Consider the following 9,286-nt stretch of genomic DNA (forward strand, 5'->3'; position numbering starts at 1 on the left):
TAAGGCTTAGCAGGCCCTGGATTAGAGAAACAAAGTGCCTTCATCTCTCAGTAAATAGCTATTTCCTGTAACAAGTCTGATTCCTTCCCCAGATGCTTAGAATTTGAAAGCCTGGTGATTCTATTTCTAAAATTGTTCATAATGGATCTCTTTCCTCATTTCCTCCCCCTTTCTTCCTTTTCCTTGATGAATGTACTACTGCTACTTTCTAGCCCTATTCTTCATCTCAAAGAAAGCCAACTTCATGGCAGAGAAAAATTCCACTGAATGTTAAGACTTAGCTAAAGGATGTTTTTTGAGAAACTCTATAATCTTTTACGTGGCAAAATTGTAATAATCACTTGATTAGAAACAATAAAGAATGTGAAAGGGATTAAGTAATGTTCATACCTTGAAGTTGCATGTTTGTCAAATATAAAAAGCTACATCAACATTGCCTCGGGCTGACTGAGAGTCATAAAATCTTGGGTGGAATTTTCAGTTGAGTAACATGACTTCTAATCACTAGCTTTCTCTTTCTTGTCTTCTTTCTCCATTTGTAAACTCAAGGACTTAGTCCCTTTAGGTATAGATAATCTCTTACTCAATTTGTTAATAATATTAAGTAATAAATATTCAGGTCTTAATTTGAAACCAAAGCTATGCTAATGTCAGAAGTAGATTTTCTGGGTTAATTTTCACAGCTACTCTATGAAGCTAGCTAAGTACTACTACTATTCCCATTTTGCAGTCAAGAAAATTGAGGCATAAGTACTGGTCCCAAAGTAACACAGCCAGTAGAAAGTAAGTCTGGGACTTAAACTGAGACAGTCCGGCTCCAGAGCTGAAAACATGGCAAATAACTTTTTCCTATTTCATGTATTGCTAGATTGCATGCTAATGATGTATCAAGATTCACCATACAGAGAGTTACATTGAGTTTAGAAAAGTTGGCTATAGTTTCCAATCTGAGGTTCTAAAATAAAAATGTGGAATTTTGGGGAATATTTGTATGGGCAAGGAAGGAGAGTGCCAGTCTTTCAGATGGAGCCAAGTGAGATATGTATCAAGAATGAACAGGATGAGTTTGGGGAATATAAAAACTCCCTTGTCTTGTTTGGAAAGTCTTTAGATAGATGCGATTGAATAGGTGACACCATTGACTCATAGCTCATCTCAGATATCACCCTGAGTAATACAAATAGATTTATTTGTTCAGCAGACATTGAGAGAATCAAAATAGATATATTAGAGTGAGCATTATGTGTGGATTCAAAGTGCAGCTCTGCTATTTGCTAGTTCTGTGCCTTGAGGGAGTGATTTAGCACGTCTGAACTTTACCTTTTCTGTGGAATCAGAATAATGATAAGCGTTATAAAATTTTGTAAGTATGTTGCCTCCAAAATAACATGTACCCAGTATACAATAATACTATTATTTCTTAAGGTAAAAACAATACTACAGATAAAATATGTGATACAATGGTTACTGTATTGTAAGCACTACATAAATATCAACTCTTTCACTACTACTTCTAGTGTAAGATAAATACCGTGCCTTAAGTTGCTGGCAATGTAATAAAGAGAAAATCCAACAAGTATTTTTTAAAAGACAATGTAATTATTGTAGAAATATTGAAAGGGACACTGTAATTATAGACAAATATCAAAGTTGGCCAAGAGAATGTGGATGATCAAAGAAAGCTTTAGAGAAAAAACCATGTTTTGGCAAGCATGACTTAAAAAAAGTGGAATTACACCAGATGAAGAATTATTTGGGAGGATATTTTGACAGAAAGCCAAAGCAGGAAGATGTTGGAAAATATGAGATACTAACCAAAAACAAATTAGAAATGTCTTGCTGGACTGTACTGAGAAGGGGAAGTGTCCAGACCTGAGGTCTGGGGTAGAGAAGCAGGCAGGGACCAGATCATACTAGAACTCTTAGGCCATGTGAAGCAATGTGAGATTCCAACCAGAATATGACAGGAGCACAGCATCCAACAGGCATGATTGTTAAAAGAAGACTTTGTAGGTGTCAGGTTACCAAAAGAGGAGAGAGAACTGCTTTTTACATATTAAAAAATCCTAATTGAAGGTATGAGTCCTCTCCAAGTCTAGATGGGAGGCTCCAGATTACAGTAGGGAGTTAATGCTAACAATCTTCACCCTGAATTCTGTTCACTTCCAAATGGAAGATAACAGTCTTTAGCTTGGATCAAAGGCGACAGTGTTGCATGGGAATAGGATGTCAAATCTGTGGTGAAGGTTATAGCCTGATGAACAAAAGTATTGATTCTGGCTGTCAGAAAGATACTTTCATAAAGGTCAGACTTAGAATCTCAGAATATACTGCTCACGTTGTCAAAAAAGAAGTTGATGTTCATGAACACTGTGTGATGAACAGAAACAAACATGGACCTTAGTGCCAGATTGACTTGGTGGGTCAAATATGAATTCTACCACATTCCAGCTGCCTGCTTGCCTGCCCACCTTTCTTCCACAAATATTTATTGAGTGGTTTGCTCGGATAAATTACACTACCTCCCTGAAGCTTTTTCTTCACTTTGAAATGGAGATCGTAATGCTCCTTTCCGAATGTATGGCAAGAATCAAAGGAGATAATGTATTTGAAAATTATCAGTACAGTGCCAGGTACGAGGTAGACACTCAATACACACTTTTCGCCTTTCAATTAGCCCCTTTCCCCTTATTGTTACATAAACATTTATTGAGTGCCTTCTGTCTTCCAGGCGCTAGCATGGATGCTGGCCAGGAACAGAATAAGCACATTCTCTTGGAGCTTACATTCAGTGGGGAAATACAAGATAAATGAGAAAACAAATAAGTGAATTTCTGGTAGTGATGAGTGCTATGAAGACAAAAGCAGCAATGTGAAGGAGGATACCATGGGAGGGAGTATTAACTTTGCAGGGTGGTGAGAGCTGGCTTCTTTGAGAAAGTGACATCAGTGCTGAAATTCAAATGAGAACCAAGTCTTAACATGCAAAGATCTTGGAACAGGTAGAGGGAATAGCAAATTGAAATGTGCTGAGATAGAAACAGCCTTGGGGTGATAGAGATGCAGAACAAAGGCCAGGGTCCCAAAGAAAAATATATGAGCATAAGCAATGAGTGAGTGACAAGGTTGGCATGATAGTCAGTAGCCTACTGTAAACAGGCATCCTGCTGGCGGAGCAAGATGCAGCTGGCAGAGAGATGATACACAGTCACAGTCAGAAGGTCAGCATCCTCCAAGCAGTCATCTTCCTGTGTACAATTCTCTTCCTACACTACCCTGCCAAGTGAGCATTTAAGAGCTGCTTGGACATCTGGAGTTGATAGATAATTTTGTTGTTTCCTTCAATCCAGCAATTCTCAAAAGCACAGACTCACATCTTCAATCTTTCTTTAATCTCTGTTTATGGCATATGTCACTTTTGAAGATACACATTCTACAATAGAATCATGGAGCTTAGAAGCTAATAGCAGAGATAGATAAGTACACATAATAGATATATTATTACAGAAGTACAAAAGTTCTCTAGAATTGCAGAAAACAGGCAAAGTCTAAATGTGTGGTTGGGGGAGGCTTCTCGGAGGAAGTTTCGAGTCAAATGGTTTCATTCTTCAAAAGTGGGAGGTATGACATTCTTCACAGTTTGTTTTTTTCTTATAAATTTTTACTAATCTCAGTATATCCAGATTACTTTTTAACTCATTTTCTCCTCTTTTCTTTAGAATAGTCTTTAAGTTTAGATAGTATTTCTTAATTTATCCCAATTTAGAATCATGTATGACATCTTACATTTGACTGTTCTCATTTATACTTTCTTTTATAACCTTCCATGAAGTAGCATAGTTTAATTTGCATTAAAAATTTCAACTCCAAACACTTCCAATAATTAAAAGTTTTCTAATGTTTACAGCTCTATCAGAGCCCAGAAACCTCTGGCTTCTTTTCTGGTCAAAAAAATTGTAGGATCACTCTCATTAAAGGCAAAGATGTGGGGAAAGTGTTTTCTCTTCTTACTAAGCACAGTCAATATTTTCCTCTTTCTCCTTCACAAATGTATTCTATTACATGGTTAATAGATGTAAGGTTTGGCACTGAAGAGTCAGACTTGGAGCATATAGTATATTATAGGGTGAAATTTGTCAGGAAGAGTGGAGCAAACAGTATAGTATTGGTGAAAACAATATAGTCATTTGTGAGTTGTTTGAGAAACTTCTAAGAATGAGACATGCAAATCTGTTGTCTGTAAATGAGTAGGGAGACCATTTCCCAGGAAGGCCCTAAATACCCAAAGAAAAGTCTTTTCATTGTTTAGTAGTAGACTGAGAGGTCAAAATTATTTGTGCTAGAGAAAGAGGCCAGGTATTATCACACATCCAGAGATATATGGGTTTCTTCCGGCACTTTGTTTTTTAGATAATCATTGCCACAATTCAGGGTCTTAGTCCTCAGTATTACTGATATAAGTTGTATCTCCAGTTCTTCTTCCTCTAACCCATTTGCTACCAAAGAGGAAAACAATTAGAATCCTGGGATCTGAGCAACTTTTGCAGAGGCCTGTGAGTTACCTCTTCATCTCAGTTTCTAGCATGCTCAGGATGGAAAAACATGGAGAAATTAATGTTCCAAGAGAAAACAGCAAAAATATTTTCTTTGATGTAATTTATTTTGTCTGATGATAATAGTAAAGTTTATCATGTAAAATTGGGTAATTGTGCATAAATAATATGATACAAATGAGCTATAACTTTAGAGCTCAGGAAAAATGTACTTAATTACCTGTATCGTCTTTTATTTTCTTGTTTGTGGTAAAATTACCTTTCTTTTTTATAAACTGTTTAATAATGTTAGTGGGACCTACATATCCCATCATGGGAATGAGCTGTACAGCTTTTGAATGACAGCGATATGCCCAGTGTTTATTATGGCTTTTTCTGTTCCCATTGGGTTACTGTGATAGAAGCAGTATATTAAAAGGCTTGTGACTAGATTCTGGAGACGGAATGCTGGGTTGGAGCCCTGGCTCATAAGAGCTGTGTGACCTTGGTCAAGTTACTTATTGTTATAATAAGTAACATAATAAGTAACATTTTCTAGATGGTTTCTTTGTCTAGAAAATAAAAATAATACTAATGCTATGTAGTAGCTATGTACTTTCTGAGTGAGTTAATATATACAGAAGAATCCCTGGCACATACCAAGTGTTTAATAATGTCAGCTATTTATAAAACAGGACAATATGGGCTCTAATGCCTACAGGGGCCAGTCAGATCATGTAAATGAGTCAGGTAAAAAAAAAAAGTCCCTTTGTTTTTTAATTTTTCTACATTTTATTAAAGATAAGAGGATAGAGAAAATTTCTCAACTGTGAAGGGAAAGAAAGCCCAATACAAACATAATAAATGCAAATGACCTTGCCTTATTGTTGGAGAACAATAGAAATGGTGAGGACCATGGAAAAAGGATTTGGAAGATTGTACTCAGCTCCAGACAATTGCTTTAAAAAAGGTGGAAAACTAGATCAGCATGCAAATTTTCCCAATATTTAAATGTTGGCACCTAATGCAACTTATTTTTTGAAACTTCTATGTGATTTAAACGACATATACCTTCAGGCTGCATTTGGCCTATAAGTTGCCAGTTTGAGAGCCCTGATTTCTGCTAAGTAGTGGATTCTGAATTCTAGTCCAGGAAGCCTACCTCTGATACCCTATCTCCTTCTGTGACACCTGGCTATAACGTCTCACATTTATTAATCTCTCTAATTCCCTTGGGTTGAAAAACCAAAGATGTGCCTCTCATCACTACTCTTTTATTGCAAAGACTGGTATATAGAGGTCAAACAGTCAACTAGGTAAGGTGTGATCAATCAGAGGAAAAAGCATGTTTCTTATTCCTGTCTTTTGCCCACACAATAACTTGTTCTTCCTTAGTTGGGAATTTCCGCCTCTCATTGATAATGGAGATCCTCCAAATCCCCCATTTGACTTTTGCCATCTTTCCAGTCATTCTTTTTAATTGTTCCTTCCTCTGGAAACACTAGGCTGTCCCTGCTCCCCATTAGAGTGGAGAATAACACATCTTTGTTTTATTCTGGTTTTCATTTGCTAAGGAAAGAGATGATAAATGCTTGGTACTTTAGGGACTGCTGTTTGAACCACCCTGAGGCAGCAATTGATTATTCAGGCCTATGGAGACAAGACAAGCACCCAGAGAATAGCTTCTTAATAAACCAGTGTATGATTAGGGAGTAAAAAGAAGCAGGCAGACACCACTTGACCCCTTGGGATGTCCTGTCATTTGAGAAAAGGGCAGAATGAAGGGAGAGCTACTTCAGGGGACAAGAAAACCACTTTTACGATCAGCCAAATGGATGCCTCAAAGCAGTCAGGTTCACTGTATGCTCTCTGCATTAGTTCATTCTCACACTGCTGCAAGACATGCCTGAGACTGAGTAATTTATAAAAATAAGAGGTTAAATTGGCTCATGGTATCATAGGCTATACCAGAGGCATGCTAGCATCTGTTTCTAGGGCTACCACAGGGAGATTTTACTCATGGCAGAAGGCAAAGCAGGAGCAAGCATCTTACATGGCAGAAGCAGGACCAAGAGAGACAGGGAGGTACCACACAGTCTTAAAAGACTGGATCTCATGGGAACACTATCACAAGAACAGCACTGGGGGTGTAGTGCTAAACCATTAGAAATGGCCTCCATGATCCAATCACTTCCCATCAGACCCCACCTCCAGCATTGGAGATTACATTTCAGCATCACATTTGGGTGGGGACACAGACCCAAAGCATATCATTCCTCCCCTGACCCTTACCAAATCTCATGTCCTTACTTTTCAAAATACAATCATGACATCCTAACAGTCCCCCAAAGTCTTAACTCAGCATTGGGGATTACATTTCAGCATGAGATTTGGGTGGGGACACAGATCCAAAGCATGTCATTCCTCCCCTGACCCCTACCTAATCTCACGTCCTTAAGTTTCAAAATACAATCATGACATCCTAACAGTCCCCCAAAGTCTTAACTCATTTCAGCATTAACTCAAATGTCCAAAGTCTCATCTGGGACAAGGCTAGTCCCTTCTGCCTATGAGCCTATAAAATGAAAACAAAATTAGTTACTTTCAGGATACAATGGGGGTATAGGCATTTGGTAAATATTCCCATTCAAACAGAGAGAAATTGGCCAAATAAAAAGGACTGAAGTCCACTTCATACATCCAAAATTCAGCATGTCCGTCACTAAATCTTAAATATCCAAAATAATCTTCCTTGACTCCATGTCTCACATCCAGGGAACACTGGTGTAAGAGGTGTGCTCCCAAAGCCTTGGACATATCTGTGGCTCTTCAGGATACACCCCCCTTAGGTTCTTTCTCAGGCTGGCATTGAAGGCCTGCAGCTTTTCCAGGTGCAGGGTCCAAGCTGTCAGTAGATCTACCATTTGGGATCTGGAAGACAGTGGCCTTCTCACAGTTCCACAAGGCAGATCCCCTATGGGGACTCTGTGGAGGGCCTACATTTCCCCTCCAAGCCTACATTTCCCCTCCACACTGCTCCAGAAGAGGTTCTCCAAAAGGGCTCCACCCCTGCAGCAGGCTTCTGTCTGGACATTCTGGCTTTTCTATACATCTTGTGAAACCTAGGTAGAGGCTCCCAAGCCTTAGCTCTTGTACTCTGCATACCCACAGGCTTAACACCACATGGAAGCCACCAAGATTTATGGCTTACACTCTCTGAAGCAGGGGCCCAAGCTGTGCCTGGGACCCTTTTAACCAAGGCTAGAGCTGGAATGACTGGGATGCAGATAGCAGTGTCTCCAGCAGCACAGGGCTGTAGAACCCTGGACCTGGTCTGTAAAACCATTCTTCCCTCCTAAGCCTCTGGCCCTGAGATGGGAAGGGCTGCCGGGACAGTCTCTGAAATGCTTTCAGGGCCTTTTCCTCCTTGTCTTGGCCATTAGCATTTGTCTCCTTTTTACTTATTCAGATTTCTGTAGGCTACTTGAATTTCTCCTCAAAAATATGCTTTTCTTTTCTACCACATGACCAGGCTACAAATTTTCCAAACTTCTACTTTCTTTTTGCCTTTTAAATATAAGTTCCAGTTTCAGGTCCTTTCTTTGCTCATGCTTATAAGCATAGGTTGTTAAAAACAGCCAGGCCATATCTTTAACATTTTGCTGCTTAGAAATTTTTTCCACCAGATACCCTAAGTCAGCAATCCCCAACCTTGTTTGGCACTGGGGACCAGTTTCATGGAAGACAACTTTTGCATGGACCATGGTGGTGGGGGTGATGGTTTGCAGATGAAACTGTTCTACCTCAGATCATCAGGCATTCAATTCTTAAAAGGAGTGTGCAACCTAGATCCCTCACAGGCACAGTTCACAATAGGTTTGTGTTCCTATGAGAATCTAATGCTGCTGCTGATCTGACAGGATGCAGAGCCTGGGTGGTAATGCTTGTTCGCCTACTGATCACCTCCTACTGTGTGGCCCGGTTCCTAACAAGCCATGGATGGGTAATTATCTGTGGCCTTAGGATTGCAAACCCCTGCCCTAAATAATTTCTCTCAAGCACAAAATTCTACAGATCTCTGCACAGTGCAGCCAACCTCTTTGCTGACATGTAACATAAGGGACCTTTGTTCCAGTTCCAAATAACTTTCTCATTTCCATCTGAGACCTCCTCAGCCTAGCCTTCACTGTCTATATTATTATCAGCATTTTGGTCACAATTTAACAAGTCTCTAGAAAGTTCCAAATTGTCCCTCATCTTCCTGTCTTCTAAGCCCTCCAAATCGTTCCAACATGTGCTCATTACCCAGTTGCAACATTACTTCCAAATGACTCCTCAATACCAGTTTTCTGTATTAGTCCATTCTCTTGCTGCTATAAAGAAATACTAGAGGATAGGTAATTTATAAAGAGAAGATGTTTAATTTGCTCACAGTTCTGCTGGCTGTACAGGAAGCATAGCAGCATCTGCTTCTGGAGAGGCCTTAAGGAGCTCTTACTCATGGTAGAAGGCAAAGTGGGAGCAGCCATCTTACATGACAGGAGAAAGACCAAGAGAGAGGAGGTGAGATAACACACATTTGTGATTAACCAGATCTTATGAGCAACCTATCATGAGAACAGCACTAGGGGGACTGTACTGAACTATCAGAAACAGCCCCTGTGATCCAGTCACCTCTCATCAAGCCCCACCTCCAGCATTGAGGATTATCTTTCTTTTTTTTTTCCCCATTTATTTATTTTATTGCATTTTAG

This window comes from Sapajus apella, unplaced genomic scaffold (assembly GCF_009761245.1).
Source record: "Sapajus apella isolate SASKATOON/1434 unplaced genomic scaffold, GSC_monkey_1.0 scaffold112, whole genome shotgun sequence".
Taxonomy (NCBI): domain Eukaryota; kingdom Metazoa; phylum Chordata; class Mammalia; order Primates; family Cebidae; genus Sapajus; species Sapajus apella.